General features: G+C 33.6%; 1 pseudogene; it reads left to right on the plus strand.

The window, feature by feature from the left end:
- The first annotated feature begins 4,798 nt into the window (after positions 1-4,798).
- Positions 4,799-10,520, plus strand: LOC132631377 (mitochondrial phosphate carrier protein 3, mitochondrial-like; annotated as a pseudogene).
- The last annotated feature ends 9,978 nt before the right edge of the window (positions 10,521-20,498 follow it).

Raw genomic sequence — 20,498 nt, forward strand, 5'->3', positions numbered from 1 at the left:
AAATTAGATCGGAGTCTCTATATCAAACCTGTTATTCTTCCTTAGGGAGAAAGAGCAAGGGAATATTCAACACCATAAAAAATTCTGATAGCAGGGGCACCATGCTTCGTCGGTGACATATTATCTACCTGAAAGGGAAGAAATAAAAAATTGTGACAAGGCTTTCGTAATAGCATCTTGTGCTAAGACAATTTAAGTGGATAAAATAGAAATTTAGGTACACACTTATTTTCATGTCATATGTAATTGTTAAAACCTCTAACTGCACAACATGTTTTGTACATATATATAACTACACATTCAGTTGTATATAAGGTTTAACTATTTTGGAATGTATCCGTTTGAAGTGGCAATGGATATGTAATCAACTTATCTATTTCTTAGGTCCGCCCCCGGATATCAACATCTACTACTTCAAAAGAAACATAAATGTCTGAAATAGACTGTAGACTTCTCAAAGAGTTTTGAGAGAAAAATCAATCTCTTACAATGAGATTATCATGTAAAATCGCTCCTAGCTATCATAATTGTTGACTATCATCATACCATCACATCACAATAGATGTACTGATCAACATAACTAACAATTAGATCCAGTGTAACACAAAGTAAATGCATAAAAGTCACGAATAAACTCACCCTCTAACCAATAGATTTCTTCGTTGACTACAAGCGAACAACCAGAAAACCTTCAAGTCGAACACTCTTTAATATGAGAAAATCAACTTTTTAAAATTTGTCAATACTAACATTGTGAAGCATCTACCAAGAAATCTTATCTATAAATAATATAAAGGTAGGCATAGACAAAGTGAAGTGACACTTCTCTATGGCCTCCATTCCTATTTATCTTTTTTCTCCTTTATTTGGTCTTTTTTACTCTTGTTTAATTATTTGGGAAAAAAACCAAAATTCATTATTAATGGAGAAATTAAGATTTGGTAGTGGGGATTCCAAAAACCACTATCAGATTTACACCCGTTACTAATACGAGTACTTTATTTCTTCATCCTCAAACGTTTCCTCTGGAATACAAGATTATATAATTAAGCCGTGAAACGCTGCCACAATCAACAACTATTAGGGAACCCAATGTGGACGACTTCGGCACTCTGATCCGCTGCCGCAAAGACGTAGAACTGTACGTCGAATTTGCCTTTTCTGCTTTTCTATCCTCTCCTAATTTGTCTTCTTTTGCTAATTCTTGGAACTTGCTGTGGTTAAATTTTTGTGTACCCCCCAATTCAGTTGCCACTAAATACATAATTCTGTGTTCTGAGTTATTTGCGCTGCACGTGGCAAGTTAAGGATTTTACCTATGACTGTTATTTGTTCAAAGTTTTATAGCTGTAATCGTTTTATATGTCGTAATTATCCGGCTTAAGTGGAGCAGCGGAAGAAAATGTGTACCAGTTAAAAGAAAAAACTATCAAAATTATCGAAAAATTCAGAATATTTAAGTAGCTAGGCATTTTAATAGAATGATTGTATTTTAATAGAATGATTGTGACAGTTTAGTTCTTTGTACTTGGGAGATTTATTGGTTTTGAATATATTGCGTAATCATCAGTGTCGTCATTTTGTATATGCATGTTGAATGAAGTTAACTCAATTCTTCGGATAAAACAAAATCTCTTCACTCATTTATAACTTTTTTCTCTTTCAATAGAGCTCTTATTTGAGTATCAATCTATATGTTTCACCGCTTACTTTCATTTTGGGGTCGTAATTCTTGTGGGATTTTGATTTTTTTTGTTTTGTTTTTGTATCAAGCATGTTCTCAGGGAAAGGTTTGACGCTAACAAGTACGTATTATGTTCTTATTTTTTTCTTTTCTTTTTCATCATATTTCTCTCATATTTTTAGTATATCTACAATTTTTATGCATTTTAGCATGTACAATCTACATTTTGTACATTTATTCGTAAAATTTAATTTTCTTTGTAAAAATAATTACTCCCTTTATTTCAATATATGGGAAGGAATTCAAGGTCAAAATACCTAATTTTGACTATGAATTTAGGTACAGATTCTTTAGATTTTTTAAAATAAAATTCACATATTTGAAAACTACACGGAAAGTACTACAAGTAAACATAGCTAATGATTAAAAATATTTAAAACAAATTGAGAAAATTATAGTCAAAGAAAAAATTGGCTGATTTTCCAATAATGTTTATACCTTTATTTTACTTATCTACGTCAATTGTTTTTTGTATTTTTCATTTTTTCTTCGATTAAATTTGTGATTTTGTATGTAAAAGAATTATTTTTTTATAACAGCGCGAAGCACGGGCAAATACCCTAGTGTATATATATATATATAAAGGCAGGACATATACCGGCTTAGGTGGCGCTCTAAAAATTCAGGAATTCCATTTATTTGTTATCTCCTTTTTCCTAGGCATTTTTTGTGTTTTTACTTGTCATCTAATTTAGTTACTCCTACTACTTAAGAAAACAAAGCCGTTACTGTTTGAGTGCAGACTCTAAACGTTGCTATTCAAAGTCCACAATAACTGCCACTCCTCCCCGACTCTGGCACTCGCTTGAAACCAACAACGAAATTCCAGATCAAAGGAACATCTCGGAATTGGCACATTGAAACTCGCATATTTTATTGTGTTCATGTAACTACACAACAAAGGCGAGTTCGGAAATCATGTAATTGTACATATCTCACTTTCTTTCCCTTACGGAATACAAGATGTTAGAAATAGCGGGCTTATCTGCTGCCAAAACAGTACATTATTTCTGTTCTCTCTTTCTTTTTTTTTTCTTTTTTATTTTTTGTATAGGAAAACAATCTATCTATTTTAGGGATAATTGCAGTTATTATTAGCTTAATTGATATTTTGCTGCAAATTTTCACTCTGATGGTTGGGGCTTATCTTCCTTGGTGCGATTTATATTGGTAATTTCTAATATACATGCATGCAACCTTTTCCCTGTCCCCTGTTTAAAAAGTCTATCCAAGTTAAGTTTGAATTTTAAAAGTCTGATAGATTTTAATATATTATAACTTTCTCATCCTGTTCCAGTGTGTGTGTGTGTCTTGCCGATATCAGCTTATAGTTTGAGAATACTGAAAGTTAACCATTGTTGTATAATTATTGGATGCAGAAAAAAGTACAAAATGAGGAGGTGCGTGAAAGTTAACCATTGTTGTACAATTTTTGGAGGCAGAAGAAAGTAAAAAACTAGGTGTTGCGAAGCAATGAACTGATTGATAGTTTTGAGGCAAGTTGTGAAGGGATCAAGACCATTTATATCGAGAAACAGTGTGAGCTCTTATGAAGTTTTGTTTTGTGCTTTTTTCGTTTCACTAGGATTGTGAATGGACAGGTAATTTAGCAGCCATTATTTCTATGGAAAACATGTTAAGGCCCAACCTCTTGGAAAAATTTGTTTATTTCAGGCAAGTCGGATAAGAATTCTATACAACAAAACCCAAAGAACTTATGAAACCATCTGTGTTTTTTTTTTTTTTTTTAGATTTATTGATTGAGGTTGCAATTTCTTTCAATAAACCTTTGTTACTTTTAGTATATGAGATTCTATTACCGTTTAATTGACAGTTTATGACTATTTGATGTAACAGAGGAAGAATAGTATGCTAGTGGTACCCCGTGCTTCAATCTCAAGGTGTTTAAAAGTTATTGTGCATTACATATCTTTGTTTCCATATGACCTACAGATGGCATCGGTTAGATTAACTATGGAGTACGAGGATCTCATAGTTCTTGGATATACTCATCTGTGAAGGATACAACCTGTTATGTTACAACACCTTATCTTAGCATATGTTGAGCAGATTAGTACAGCTTAGATAATGCTCTAATATCATGTATTTAGGTAGCTTCAGTTTTTTTATACAAATCAAAGAACTGAAGAATTAATGTGTGCTAACTTAATTTTTTTTGTTGATGACTATGACATGTAGCCTTATACTTTTCATTTCTTTTTTCCTGGGAAGGGTGATATTTTTCCTTAAAAGCTTCTCATATTTTTAAAGTGCTATGTTTACTACGGTGGGGATTCAGGCGTTGTTGTTAATTATGGTCAATGGTAAGACGCTTTCGGGAATGTCGACTTTCAAAGTGGTTTTTGCAATTGTTAGGTGACCGTCGTGGTCCAAAGTATCTTGGATATGTGTTTATCTTTTGACTAATCAAATGAGATACTGACTTCCTTAATTCAGTTAATGCTCATTATTTATTTAACTTTTTAAATTAATTTCCTGAATTCAGAACTTCAATTACTACTATTTCCCATTGATTGCTTATGGACAATGTTCTGCAATGAGTAAAATATGGTTTCTCCTTGTGATGATCGCAAAACTTAGGGAAAAAGAGAGGGACACAAATAGAAGGAATTACAGTGAAACCTTGTAATACTATAAGTCATGACATACCTTTGTGTGCTATCAGTAGTGTCAATTTTTTATTGTTACTTTCATTATACATAACTTAAACTCTTACGATTTAGTTAAAGATAACTACCATGAAAAGGCGATGCTTAGACTTGCATAAAATTGTTTGTGTTAGGCCGGGTTTTTGTGTGTTACTTTGATCTGAACTTAATCGGTCATTCCTCTATAAATTATAACTAAAAAAGCTAGAATCTTTCTATTTTGACAGAGGTTTCATGTCTGTGTTTTTTGCTCTTCCATTTTTTTCTTTCGCTTGCTGATCTTAAATCCAAAAGAGAAAAGGAAAATGAAAGAAAAAGTCTCAACTTTCTAGAGAAGATTGGATTAATGGCGGATTTAATGTCCTTATGATTTAAATGGTTGATTTGTCAGATTGATCCTGCAAAGTACAAGAGTATTTCCTCTGGCTTTGGAACTTTAGTTAAGGAGCCAGGGCATTAGAGGATTCTTTAGGGGTTGGGTACCTACTTTGCTTGGTTATATTTCACAGGGACTTTGCAAATATGGATTCCATGAATATTTCAAGATGTACTATTCAGACCTTGCTAGCCCTGAGAATGCTGTCAAGTACAAGACTTTGATCTAATTTGTTGGTTCTGCATCTGCTGAGGTTAATGCTGATGTTGCCTTTGCCCATTTGAGGCTGTCAAAGTTCATGTTCAAACTCAGCCTGGTTATGCCAGAGGCTTGTCTGATGGACTTCCCAAGTTTGTCAAGGTTGAAGGCATTGATTGGTATGCCTATTTATATTATCTTGAACAAATTTGTTGTTAGTTAGATTTGCTTATTGTGGGTTTTCTCAATACTAAGGAAATTATGACCTTTGAATTTTTCTTTATAGGCTTTGCAAGGGGACTGTACTTCTCTGGGGACGACAAATTCCATGTAAGCTAACAGATTTTCTCTGATTTTTCCATCACTAGGATATTGTTTTACGTTTAGATACTTTCTTTGACTTTTAAACAAAGGTGTCATTCAGTTTCTTGCAAGCTTAGGCTATACCTCATCCGTTTCATTTTATATGGCAGTGTTCGATTAGACAAGGAGATTAAAAAGAAAGAAAGGGTTCTGACACTAACCAAAAGTAACCTTAGAAAACGTGTGCGTAAACATATCATGACATTTCTATGATTGTAAGAGCATGCCATTAAATGTGAAGTGAGAATTTTAAAGTTAAGATACTTTCAAATATATAAGTTTTGTAAAATGAAACAGAAGGAGTATAACCTTTGTTGGTCGAACTGCTTGGCATCTGTTTAACTACTCTTTCTTGAATGTAATGTTCCATTGCTGTGAAAAATGGGAACTAGACTGACTGAGTCTCACATGGGTTATTTTACAGACATCATGATGAAGTTTGCATCATTTGAAACCATAGTGGAACAACTCTATAAACATGTCATTCAACACCAAAAGACAAATGCAGCAATACCACACGGCTTGGTGTGAACTTTGCTGGTGGATATTTGGCTGGTATTCTGTGATGTTGCACAAATTCGTTTTCTCTTAATCCTTAGAGACATTAGTTAATCACTTTCATAAAGAGAGCTTGCAACTGGCTTATACATATCATTTTGTTGACAACTTCAATCTTCTTGATAAAAGGTAAAAATGGGGAAGTAAGTTGGAAACAGTAAAATCCTATTCTCTGGATATTCTCTACCACAAAAAATATGTTTTATTACTGATGTTTAATAGGGTGGTCATGCAAGCATAAAGAGGGTGAAGGTTGAGCAAGAAGTGGATCAAAGAGTGGTTGGTGATACTCAAATGGAAGAGAGGTGTACAACTACAATTCCAAAGGAGGATATGACTTCTACATCCAAGGAAACCACTATTGGAAGTACATCAACAATGGATACTAGACCTGAAATTCTGCATCAGATGAGCTTCATGAAGAAAAAGATTAAAGATGGAAAATTGATAGTTTAGACGACACTTTAAAGGTATCTCCTAAGCTTTTAATTTTTCGTATCAAATTTAGTACCTAATGCAGCTGTCTGTAAATTCTGAATGAAAAGTTGCTGATCTATCTTGCATTCCATAGGATATGGAACGTGCTGTTGTTAGTGGTAATGGAACAGAAACTGGTCAGATAATTCTAAAATTTGACTAATTGATGAATATTTATTCAATTTAATGGCAGTTTATAATGGTGAGATTTTGAAAAAAATAATCTGGAGAATTCATCATAAGTTGTTTCGTATATGTGGATCTATTTGTCTTCTTTTTTCCTTGTGATCTGCCTTACCGTTTTGGTCCGTTCTCTTCCTTTTTTTTCCCCTTTTATATTTTTTTACTTGGACAAATTTGTTTTGTGGACTTGCAGACTGATTTTTGGGTATGTATATCCGGATTTTGAGTATTTCAATACTGTTGAGAAGAAAAGCAGAAATTGAACAGCTTGGCTTATGGTACAAATATTATTACATCATGTATTTAACAAGGCTGCAAAAACTGATTGGAATATGTCGGCAAGTCTTCGTTGGAGAGTGATTGTACTCCTAAAATAAGCAAAGGATTGCGGCATATTCTCATGTGTAAGTGATACATAAAGTAGATGTATTTTCTTCTCTCTATGTTGTGTCTTTTCTTGAATAATATTTTCCTTATTTTGATCAGGTGATTTAATGCTTGCAAGTAGTAATATCCTTACTTGCAAAATATGGTGAAATTGATATGTCAATATGTAAATATTCTCAAAAATGAGTCAAATATGACATAAATACAAGTTTAGATCTCCAGCTTACTCACCATTGGTCTTAAAGGAAAACTCAATACTAATGAAATTGTAGAGCACACGAATATGATGTATGCAACACGTGAAGTTGAAGGTTTTACAGTTATAATGCAGAAAAATAAAACAAACTGATGTTTAATTATTATAATAACAACATTGATAAGGCAATTATATTTAAGAATTGATGTTATGGATAGAATATCGCGATGACAAAATAAATCATAGAGTAATACTTGTATAACTATTCAATCGCATCCCATGAGATTTGCGTGGGACAATATCAATTTTTATGTATTTTATAATTATGTTATATATATTCAGACACCCATACATTAACGCCAATAAATGGGTCACTTTTTAGATGGTAATGTTTTTATCAGATAAATTTTTACCCTTCTTATCCCAATTCTCCATCCAAGTTTTAAGTGGTATTGTCCTTTCAATTAATTTACGTTTGGAATGTTCTCGATATTTTAAGTTATTACAATAATTTATCTTTTGTTATTTTTAATATTCAAAAAGTAGGAAAAATATTATTTTTAAGTAAAGTCTTTTGCGACAGCGAAAAGCGCGGGCAAATTTCCTAGTTGTATAAATAATCCAAAATGAAGGAACCTCGAGAGGATTTCTCAAAGAAAAAATGTCACATCTTCAATCTATGAAAGCCAAGAAGTATATTAAACAGCACCAGAAAATCCACAACATTTAATAAGAAAACTGAGATAGTTTCTTTTAACGTATGTTGTTTAGAAACTAAATTGATGGACATGAGATGGCCGCGTAAGAAATTGATGACATGAATGCCAGTGTAAGTAGTATGCAGTAGAACCTTATAAGAATTTGTTTAGTGATGCTTAATTGTAATTCTCAATTGTGGCTTATGATCCCTGAGTGGAACCATCTGAGAATGGTCAGTTGGTCTTATGTCAGAACTCGGCAGTCCTTTGTCTTATTTATTTAGATAAGCTACTCATAATTTACATGACTAAAAGATGTCATATACCTATTGCATATTAACCTCGGAATGAGATGGTCTGTTGTGTCATCCGTCATGCTTGTTCCTGTAATGATGCTCGCACTGGCTGTCATTTTCATGCTTGTTGCTGTAATTGTGCTTGAAAGATGTTCTCGCTGGCTGTTATAACTAGCAAGCATGTTTTACTAAGCTGAGCTAATGAATGACTGTTTTTGACTTTTGATGCCTCTGGATTTGACAGGGTTGGTTATGTCTTTCTGGACAAATGGTGGATCTTGCTTTCAACCTCTGATTTGATTGTTTGTAGGATCTGATTAAAAAGAATATCAATTTTTTTAAATAACGTTTTGGTGTTTACTGTTTTGAGTGGTGTAAGTTGAACTGAGCTTTTCTTATCGGCCACTATGGACTGCAGCTTTGCAGTCCTTTTGTTTCGAATCAAACTAGCACAACTTCAGTTGCCACGAATGGTAGAGCCACATTTCTTCAAATACTTTTGGTTTGGTGTCATTCGTGAAGGCACGTCTCGGTAAGTCCACATTTTTCTTCCTTTTCCCTGCTGCACCACTTGTATGTCATCCATGAGCTATGACATTTTTCAAGGGTTATTTGGCTAGTTACTCTTGATGAAAAAGGGCTATTTTACTAGTTATTATGCCTGTACTCTAGCTGATTGAAATTTGGATTATAATCCAATCATAACTACTATTACTGAGGTGCAACCAGTTTCTTTTTGCTTTCTCAAGCATAACTTTTATTGGTGATCTGTGATATAGAGGAATAGGATTACTTGCAAGACATTTGTCTATGTGCATGAAATGTTACAAATAACTTGCTTGGATAAGTTTCAAGGATATGCACTTTGTTCTTCTTTCATTTCCTACTTGGCATGGTATTCATTTTACAATGCAATGGAACCATTGGGCAAGGAAAGATGAAAGAAGGAGCATTCTGTCTGTATTCGGCCAAAAAATGTTGTGGCTATCAATACCACTTATCTCAATATTTTCCACTTTTGGGAACATTGGTTTGTCAAAGTGCTAGTTAATTCAGAGGCGGACCCACATGGAAAGGCGGGAGTGCACGTGCACTCGTTAGCTTCGGAAAAAATTATGTATATATACTTTGATAAATTAGTATATATTTAATTGTGCACTCTAACAAACGAAAGTGTCTTTTGGGCACGTTGGTTGCAACTGCTGCTTCCCTTAGATGTCACTCCGGATCGAACCCGAGTGTCACTTTTAATTATTTTTTGAGCCTATTTTTAGGAAAACAATAAGCGTTAAATGAGCTCGCTCAGATTCAAACCTGCACTGTCAACACATGTTGCGCAGCCTTAGTCACTGAGCTATCTCTTTCATTTGCTTCACTGTATCAAATTTTATATATTACACATATTTGACCTATATACTTGTATTTTCGTCACTACTATGCTATTTGTGACCGGTCCGACATGGTATTATCCCTCAGTTGTCATTAAATTTTTTGTTGGCGTTTATGTTAAGATAATAGTGCTCCCGCCGTCTTAAAATCCTGGATCCGCCTCTGAGTCAATTTGGGATGCTACTGAATTTGGCAAGTGATGCTGGAACATCTAGGACTGAAAAAAGATCTAACTAATGAGAATAGGGTTGTGCATAGATATTGCAAAGGACCAAACCAGTTATATCGCTATGGACCATCCTAGTGCAGTGTTTGACAAGTTTGGTGCTTGTCAGTTTACTTGCCATTGAAGCATCCATGGTGACAGGGTTGTTTTTTGTGCTGAATATGCTGGTTCGTGTTTGTTAATATAAGTATATAACTAGCCTGTTGATGATCATAGTCATTGTGTTTACACTGTCGGAGTTCTCTATGTTCTTGTGTTACCCCATCATATGATTGTATAGGGCAAAATCCGTAGACACCAAGTGGACGTATTAAAAGATGACACGTGCCGATGGTGACAAGTCAGATTCGAGTCAGCAAGCGAGGGGCTCCTGCAAATCATACGAAGCTACGGATAAGTAATTTTGTAACCTGCTTCCGGAGGCAGAAACTACAAAAGGCCCGGAGAAGCATGTCAACTCACCGGTCAAATGTCATTTAAGATGTGACCATTACAGAAATGTTACAGAAGACCCCAAGTTTCCTTCAGCCTTTATTAGGCTTTATTACCTTCTGTTGCACGATCAATATTGGTAATTAAGAAGGCATGATTTGTGGATCATGCACCCCAAAACTCTAGTATAAATAGAGGCTCTCATTCTGTTATAAGGTATCTGAAACTCAATAGCGAACAAGTGCTCTTAAGCAATTTCTTCTTGTTCTTGTTCTTGCTCTTAAGAAAACTTTGGCGCATAGCTTGCCCGGACACTGTAGCTCACTACTTCGTCAAGGCTCAGGCTATTTACTCTAACTATTACTTGCTTTCATTTTTATAATCTTACTTGCTATTGCTTATTACCTCATTATTTTGGTCATATTAATTCACGTATCCTTGACCACGTATATAAATTCAAGTGTACCAATTTTACGTGTAAACAATGATCTTCTACGAATTGGTGATTGAATTATTTTTCTTTGGCAGAATAGCTTGGGACCCACCTGAACTTGTCGCTTTTTATTCGGTGTACACCTAAACTATGCGTTGGCTTAATTACCCCCCTGAACTTGGTAATATGATAGTCTCGACCCCCCTAGACGCTGATGTGGCAAAGAGCGTGAACACAATCTCTTTCAGGCACGTGGATGGGTCAAAAATCGAAAAATCAGCTTCCAAGTGGAGTATTTTTCAACTATTAATCGCCATATAATCAATATAATGATTTATTTTTTCCAATTGTGTTTCTTTTTGGTTTTTCTTAATATTCATTACATATTTTATCCCAATTGTATTTTTTTCTTTTTAGATATAATGATTATTTATTTTAACTATGTATTTTTTTTCTTTTTTTTTGAATCCAAATCTAAATAACTTAGTTGAAACTCTATTTATTTTAGACAAATAAAAAGAAGGTTTAGCAAAAGTAATGAAGTTTAGACGGTGCATTTTCTACAAAAAATATTGTGTATTTTTCTTTTCATGCAATTACTATTTATTTCAACTCTGCATTATTTTTTTGGGGTCAAATTCTTAAAATATTTGGTTGATATTTTATTTATTTCTTTTTAGATACAATGATTATTTGCTTTAACTGTGTATTTCTTTTTTTCCTGGCCAAATATATAAAAATAACTTGATTAGAATATCATTATCTTTAGCCAAATAAAAAAAAGTATGGTCAAAATATTGTTCTTTCAAGTTCTTTTTTTACAAATTTGGCCCGAAAAAGATGATCTAAATAATTGGTGAACTTAAAAAGGTAAAAAATATATATTTTATCCTTACAAAATGTCACATGGACAAAAAAATCCATGTGGCAGCGCGTGTGTCACACGTCAAGGGGTTGTCAGCGTCTAGGAGGGTCGAGAGTATTATATTACCAAGTTCAGGGGGTAATTAAGCCAACACATAGTTTAGGTGTACAGCAAATAAAAATCAACAAGTTCGGGGGAGTCCCAAGCTATTCTGCCATTTTTCTTTTGACCAATTACTTTCGAAATTTAATGTAGGATTATTTAAATCCTACATTAAATTTGTGCAGGAGGTTGAATTCAGTTCGTGAGAGTTGTTTTTGCTATTCTTAAGTTGTTATTAACCATATCAGTGTGGATTTCACATGAGGAAGGAAGATATACCCGATTAACAAATATATGCAACAATAAATGACACCTTACAATAATAGAGTTTGGTAATTAAATGCCAAAGCAAGAAAAGTGGACAACCAAGAAGATTAGTTCAAGAGAAAAAGATACTAATATATCAAGAGAAAAATCTCAAAAAGAAATAGAAATTGGGATTCACCAAAGAATCTCTGCTTCTCATCCCCTGCTTCCTGTTCTACTACTTCTACTTCCATATCCTCGTCTGAATTGTATACCACTTCGAAGAACCTTCCTGCTCTCAATGAACAATACCATCATTCACTTCCATTTTTTTTATTGAGTAAAGCTAAAATTAATAATCAAAACTTTTAGGAGACGTGGAAAATTTGATTCTGTTGCTCCTCTTTTTTTTCTCCAAATTATATATTGCTGCAAGAAGAAACCAATAGGGTGTTAGGTTTTTTACCCCGTTTTTTTTTTTTTTTAAATCATATTTGAGTTTTATTTTTTCTCCTGAAGGAAAGTTAAAGTATTATCACAATTATTTTTACTTTTTCGAAGAAAATATAATTTTCTTCCAAATTTGGCTATTTTTTGTCTTGGAGAAAAAGTTTTGAACATCTATAAAGATTTCTTTCCCTCAACTACAACACAAGAACATCCACAATATAATGTTTAGAGAGATATTATTCTCCCAATAGATTTTTCTTAAAGGTTTTATATTAGTTTTCTCCAAGTTTCATGCTTTTATTGAGCCGAGGGTCTTTCGGAAACAGCCATCCTACCTTGGTAGGAGTAAGGTCTGCGTACACTCTACCCTCCCCAGACCCCACGATGTAGGATTTCACAGGGTTGTTGTTGTTGTTGTTGTTGTTGTTTTATATTAGTTTTCTCATATGCATGCCAATTGGTCAAAACATATTAAAATATTATGTTCTTTTAGTATATTTTTCTTTGTCGTTTGATTTATCACCGTCAAGGTTTCTTGCAATGGTTAGCTTCCACATAACACCCTGTTATTTCGATCTCACAAGTGGTATCAGAGCAAATGATTCAACAAGGTTGAAGATAAGTTCAAGGCAGATTCATTTCAAGATGCAGCCTAATGACGATAATTAACATTTTTTTTATCAAATAAGAAAAAAGAAAGTCTGAAGTGCTACATGTGGAAACGAATTTTCAACCATATTTTCAACATACCTGTTGTTGCATCTTTAAAAATAAAAACAAAATATTTTAAAATCATTTTTAACCAATAGTATTTTTAACCTTATTTTTAACCATGACAAGCAGCAGTGAGAAAAATTATGCGAAGAATGAGGATCAAGATTATTTTGCAGAAAATTCAGGTCAATGGAGATTTGTTAGGGTTTTGTCCTAATTTTCAAAAATGTGAAATTTCGAAAAAGCAGTCAGGGTGTATTAGTTAGTTGAAGATTCAAAAAAAGAAGATAATAAAGAATTACAAATAACGGGGTGTATTGGTTAAAGAATAAAGAAAAATGAGAATAAAGAATAAAGACAAAGTAACGACAACAACAACATGATACTTAGTGAAATCTCACAATATGGGGTCTGGAAAGGTAAAGTGTACGCAGACCTTACCCCTACCTTAAAAGGTAGAGATGTTATTTCCAAAAAATTCTTGACTCAGAGAAAGCATGACAAATTTTCCATTTGAAGAGAATAAAGATAAAGTATAAGAGAATAAATGTGAACTCCAGATTAGTGGGATAAAATTTAAATGTGAATCCTTTGTTTAGTGTGTTAACTGACCGAATTTAAATACGCCTAAAAAATGAGAAAAACTATTATTTTTGATGAACTTTAGAAGTTGTGCTAATTATGTGCCTAAATTTAATATCGTGACAAACAGTGTTATTTTCTCATTTCTAAAACTAAGGTTATTTCGTGGCATTTACCCGACAACTTATCATAGGATGCCAAAAAAATTCCATTTGAAGGGAAACCGTGCAATTTAGTTGTCCTGGGCGTTACTTATAAATTTGGGCCAAAATGGTGAATCTGTTCAAATAAAAGCCTACTTGAACATGAAGTGATGTTCTAACTTGAGTTACATAAGTTAGTCGCTCAATCTGATGTATAAGTGATACAACAAAATGTAAAATTTCTTCTTACTCAGGAAATGGTAAAAACACCAGACAGGACCAGAGGTGGATGTAGCATGTTTGCTACGGATTCAATTAGACCCAACATTTTCGATATATAGTATATGCATCTCTATGAACGTAAAAATTACTAAATTTTTAATAAATGTCAAATTTCAAACCTATAATTCAAACGTGCAATAGGTTTAATGGTAAATATTTAAAGGTCGAGCCCATCGAATTTAAATTATAAATTCATCGCTGACAGGATCAATTTCGATTTACCCATAACATAATGCTCGAATTTCCTTAGTTGCTTACCATCAAGAGGAAGCCAACTTTTATTAATAATTTCTGAACCACATTTGGATGATAATTGGGAAGTGCGAAGGCTAGCCTTAAGTTAAATCTTGCTCCAGATATATCATTCTGTTCCTATAAATATGTCAAGATATGCTATTTACTGTTTATGCCGCTATTTAGGGTTGGACTTTGTGGTTTGTGTGCTGTAGAAACTATTGCTTAATTCGACCTTCAGACTATTTCATTGAGTAAATGATTATGTTACTTTTATTTTTATTTTTTGAAAAAAAAAAAAGGAAAAACAAAATGGTCAAACATATAATCAAGTGAGATCACAGCTCATGATAGCGATTAATGATTGCGAATGAGAAAAAAAAAAAGAAAAAAGCTTGTTTATGTTTTGTAGCATGACGTTTAGGATAGCAATAGGTGAAGCTTGTCTCAGGTTTCCTATGCAAAGTACTATTGTTCCAGCTAACTAATTTCTGTAATCTCAAATATAGTAAGAAGATAAGAAAACACAGTAATAAAACCAATCATGAAAGTTGTTGTCAATTTGAATAATGTTCGATTAATGTGTAAAAGTACAAGATTGATGTATAGTTGAATTGGTCAGCTGACATGATGCATGTTAATTCACTGTGTAGTTTAACCAATTGTTACAAATAACTTATGTTCCTTTAATTTTTTCAGTTTAAAAATATATACTCACTATATATAGAAAGTTTCTATGCAGTTGATTACCATACAAAAATTCGTTAATGAGCTTCATTTGTTCTCAATCTCATCAAGCTTCATTTGTTCTCATCGATCTCATCAAGAAACAGCAAATGAGACTCCTGCGAAAATGGGAATAGAGAAGAGATGTCCAAACTTACACGCACATGATATTTACAGTAAATTTTATCAATTTATATCATGATTAAGTGTTTTTTTTATCAATTTATATCATGATTAAGTGTTTTACTATAGTAAAAATATATATAAATTAATCATGTTTAAGCGAGAGAAATCTATACGCAAACACCTATCTAGTAATTTTTTCTTTTGGTGTAAATATCCGATAGAGAAGTTTTTCTCCTTCGGTTTCAATTTGTTTATATGGTTTTAACTTGACACGGTATTTAAGAAAGTAAAAACGACTTTTGAATCTTGTGGTCTTAAATTAAAGATACGTTGAATGTACCAAAATATTTATAATCTAGTGATCTTAAACATGTCACGTGAAAAGTTGAAACTAAAGAATTGCCAAAAAAGAAAATATGCATTCCTTTTTAAACGGACTAAACAGAAAAGCAAGACAAATAAATCTAAATGGAGGGAATATTATTTTTTGCCTCCTTGAGGGTAAAGTTGCATTGAAAGGACTATTAAGGCAACTGGCCAGTTGAAGTTGGAAGACAAAGCCTTTTCCTTTTATTTCTTTTACACCTTTCTAGATGGAATAATTAAGCTGAACCATCAATTTAGTGATTTAGTCAATAATTTTACCAAAAATAGGGGGGACACTGTCACACCTGAACATAGTGTAAACGGGACATTGTAAGCTAAGCATGCTGAAAAACAAGATGCTTTCACTGAAGAAAGACTGATCAGTTTGTTCTCTACCAAAGATAGTGCCAACATTTGGTTTTCTACTTTTGTTTCGTCGTAAATCTTAAACTCAGGGTTAAAGAAAATGCTAACAAGATCATTTAATAATCTGATAATTATTTGCCCTTTTTGCACAACGTTACTGTCAATTCTACTTGAAGTTACCTAGCTCGTCTATGTTTTTTTTCCCTCATGTTACTTGAACTTAGTCCTCATAAAATGCACTTTCACGATGTAATTAATTGAACCCCATTTAAAAATTACTGCAGTCTTGAGATTTTGCAAATTGCAATCCTCGATTGTTTATGCGAATAGAAACATAGTAAGATAAATTTCGACGCGAAATAGCTCTAAGAACCCTAAATTAAAATGGATCGGACAAATTAAGTGGAAAGAACTAAATGATAGGTTTAATTATGTTCCACCCGAATCCTTACAGAAAAAAAAAACTATGAGGAAAATAGGAACATGAAAGAGATTTGGAAATTGTTATGAAATGAGCAGAACATGTTATTATAAAAATAAAGAATAATATACAAGAAGCTTGAAGAAAGCTTTGAAGCATGAATAAATTTACTGTCCTTAAAAAAAATTACTCGTATATGTATTTCTATAGGAGACACAAACAAGTTTCTTCGAAATTTTACAAAGCCAAAAAACATTACTGCAGAAGTCCTGATTTGGATCGGACATAGCAAGAAGTAAAGAATAGGTTTCATTTTGGCTTCTTTTCTTTATGTTCCAATCATTACGAGGAAAAAGGAATACCGGAAGAGATTTGGAATTTGTAAGGAAATTAACGTAGAAGGAATAATGAATGAAGACTATTCGATACCTTCGTTACTTATTTACTTCACCAAATTTATTTGATAGGACAACAACTGACGCCAAAACAGCAAATGTAAATCCATTATATCTTAGAGTCAATACTTAGAAATAGAAAAAACTGAAAGAAAAAAAAAAGGTAAACAGGGCTAATATATAAGCCTCATCAAGATCCATGCACTAGATAAAACTACTCTCACTCATAAAGTAAAAAAAGAAAGGAAAAAAAAAAAGGCAATAACAACAGCAAATATAGAATGTTACAGGTTATCGGACCAGGAGTGCTTAATTCCCCTCTGCATGAACGACCATATCATCATTCTGCTCTCAAGATTTTAACATGAAAAACCGTTGGATCTCTCCCCTTGGGAGCTTCCAAAATCATCCAAATGGTCAAACTTTTTTGGCTGATCTTTGTCATCTTGTTGAGCAGACCTCAGAGGATTTCTATCACCCGGCATAACATGTATACCAAAATTTTTAGCCCTAATCTCCGGATAATCTCGGAAGCACAAGGTAGAGTTGATAAATTGAGCAACCATAGTGATGGATAATGATAAAGTCCTTCAATTAGGATATATGTGAATAAATAGGGCACTAGGGTTGGGTAAAAATTATAGAACACACATCCATGGTACTTGCTTATATGTGTTATGTTAGCATACCTTAGTCTTGAAGGTGGTTTATAAATACGCATGCAAGGATTTTTTTCTTTAGTGGGGAAAGGGAGGAGCCGGGGGGGGGGGGGGGGCACGTTTCCACAGGGAGACAAATTGAAAAGGATGGAAAGTGGAAGCTTTTCTCTTGAGGCGCATGGAATTGTATATGTGCCCTAAAGTTAGGGGGCTTTTTTTTTAAAGTGTGCTCAAAAAGAGCCTTTCTTTAACGGTGTTTGAATTCTGGCTCTTCTGTGTTTCCTTTTTCGGTTGGTTGTTGGAAAAAGCATTTGGTAACATCTACAGCTTTTTCATTCTTGGCCCCAATTAATTTTAGTGGCCGCCCCCACCTCTCTCGCTCAATAGTTCACTTCTTTTACACTTAACTGTATACATTGATTGGAGTCAGGATTTTCATTCAGGGAGTTTAAAATATGAGGAGTAAACACAAAAAGAAGTCAAGGAAATTCAACATTTATTATATACACATAAAAAGTAATTTTAACTTTGAATATACTAGTGTAATTCTCCATCAAAGGCGCCCTTGCTCCCACTTGGGTCCGCCCCTGCATTGATTAGTGGTTACGATTTTGAATCTTGAGGACGCAAAAAGCAAATTGAGTAGGGAATCATTTTTCTTTTTAATGAGCCTCATAACAATGCAAATTCAGATTAGTTGGAGCTTCATTAGAATGTTGGGCACCGGCTTAGAAATAAAAGGAAAAGAATATCCATATTATGGCATCATCTACAATTGTAGATTATATATAGTTTATAAAGCTCATTAAAAAGAAAAGTGATTCCCTACTTAATGAGAATACAGTAGTTACTTGATATTAGTAGTTTTAGCTTAGAACACAGTAACAGTTAGTTACAGCAGTTAGAGTTAGTTACACTGTAATTAATTATGTGACAGCTGGCTATGAGCTGTTAGTTGGTTAATGCTAGTCAGTTAGAGGATAGATATATGCACTGTACATTGTAGCTCTTATTCATTCATTTAATATACATCTTCCCTCAAGGTGCAAGCTATGAAATTCACTCAAATTGCTCCTAGATTCTGATTTCATTATGGTATCATAGCCGTGAATTGAGAATCAATTCAACATTAATTCGATCCAATCGGGCTATCACAACAACAAATACATCACAAATTTTTCAATTTTTTGAAGAAATTGTTCAAATCAAATCTATGACGAACACGAGCACTGTTACGATGGATGATATCGAGAAAAATCACAGCCATCCACTCCATCTTCATCATCCAGATACTACTAGTTCGGTATTGACAACAATTCAACTCACAGGTGTGGAAAATTATGCAATTTGGAGTCAAACAATGTTGTTGCTCCTGCGAGCCAAGAGTAAGTTGGGTTTTGTCCTAGGAACTTGCAAAAAAAGTAGTTACACATCATCTGAACTTGAAGAACAATGGGAAAAATGCAATGCATATGTTTTGGCATGGATAATGAACACAGTTTCAAAGGAATTGATGACTGGGATTGTGTATGCAACAAATGCATCAGATGTATGGGCTGATCTAAAGGAGAGGTTTGATAAAGTTGTGGGATGAATTTGACGCACTTGTGCCTCCACCTTGTCAATGTGACAAATCCAAAGGTTATAGTGATTATCTTCAATAGATGCATTCATATGCTTTTTTGATGCGGCTAAATGAGTCTTATAATCAAGCTACAAGTCAGATATTAATGATGAGTCCTTTGCCTAACGTCAATAAGGCATATTCAACGTTAATTGCAGATGAAGGCTAGAAAATGACAGCAGGATCTTATAGTCTAAATGAGTTGGGAGATTCAACTGTTTTATATGCTGGCAGTACTAGTAGTAGTTCAGGTGTGAATTCATATGCTGGTAGCACTAGTAAAAGTTCAGGTGCTCAGTCTTCAATTGTTTAGTTTCAATCTGGTAGAAACTCAGGTGCTCAGTTTCCAAAGTATCAAAACAATTACAACTTGTACTGTGAAATTTGCAAGTTGAGGAATCACAATAAGGACTCATGTTACAGAGTTGTTGGTTACCCTCCTGGTTACAAGTTAAAAAAGAAACGTGTAGGAGGAAACTGTCTAAGGATGTCACATGCAGTAGAAGTTAATGATCCTTTTGATGCAATAATAAGAAATCAGCCTCAGGACATGCTTACTCAGCTAAAGCCACATTTCACAAATGAACAACAACATCAGATTATGCAACTGCTGAACAATCCTGAGTAGCATCTTCAGGTGTTGAAATTGCTAAACCAAGAAGGAGGATCAAGTAAAGGAACAGTCAACATGGCAAGTATTAGCCCTGAATTTGCAGCCAACATGGCAGGTATTGATAATACAACTTCAGTTCCTAGTACTACTAGTAGCTAATAGACACATCACATCTAACTTGAAAAAATTACTTGATATGACAAATTTATCACACAAGGGAAACAATAAAGTTCACTTACCTAATGGACAAACAACTACAATAACTCATATTGGTAGTTGTAAGTGGAATAATGAGTTATTGACTGATGTTTTAGTTGTTCCATATTTTAAATATGATATTATGTCAGTTTCTCAAGTAACTAAGCAATTGAAGTGTTCTGTCAATTTTTTCCCTAAATTTTGTGTATTTCAGGACCTCTTTACTAGGAGAATGAAAGGGATTGGTAAAGAATCTGGGGGACTTTATTTTTTGCTGAATAAAGCTCTTATTGAGGTGAAGCATGAAGCAAAAAGATTGCAACCTGTAGAGACTAAAACCACCAAACTGCTGGCAGTGGAAACTGACAAGTTGGAGAATGAGACTCAATTGTAGCATAAAAGATTAGGACACCCTTCATTAAATTTACTGAAAAGAATGTCATTAGTTAATAAAGGACAAGACTGTATAGGAGTTGATATTTGTCCTGTTTGTCCATTAGCCAAGCAAACAAGGCAGCCTTTCCCTTTGAGTACAAGTCGAAGTAGCACTATATTTGCTTTGATTCATATGGATGTTTGGGGTCCACACAAGACTGCCACTTATAATGTCTTTAGATATTTCTTGATATTAGTAGATGATCACTCCAAGACGACTTGGTTGTACTTGCTTAGGTTGATTGCTGTTATAAAAAAATTCATTTTGATGGTTAAAAATCAATTTGCTCATTCTATTCAAGTTTTCATATCTGACAATGGTAGTG

Source organism: Lycium barbarum, chromosome 3 (assembly GCF_019175385.1).
Source record: "Lycium barbarum isolate Lr01 chromosome 3, ASM1917538v2, whole genome shotgun sequence".
Lineage (NCBI taxonomy): Eukaryota > Viridiplantae > Streptophyta > Magnoliopsida > Solanales > Solanaceae > Lycium > Lycium barbarum.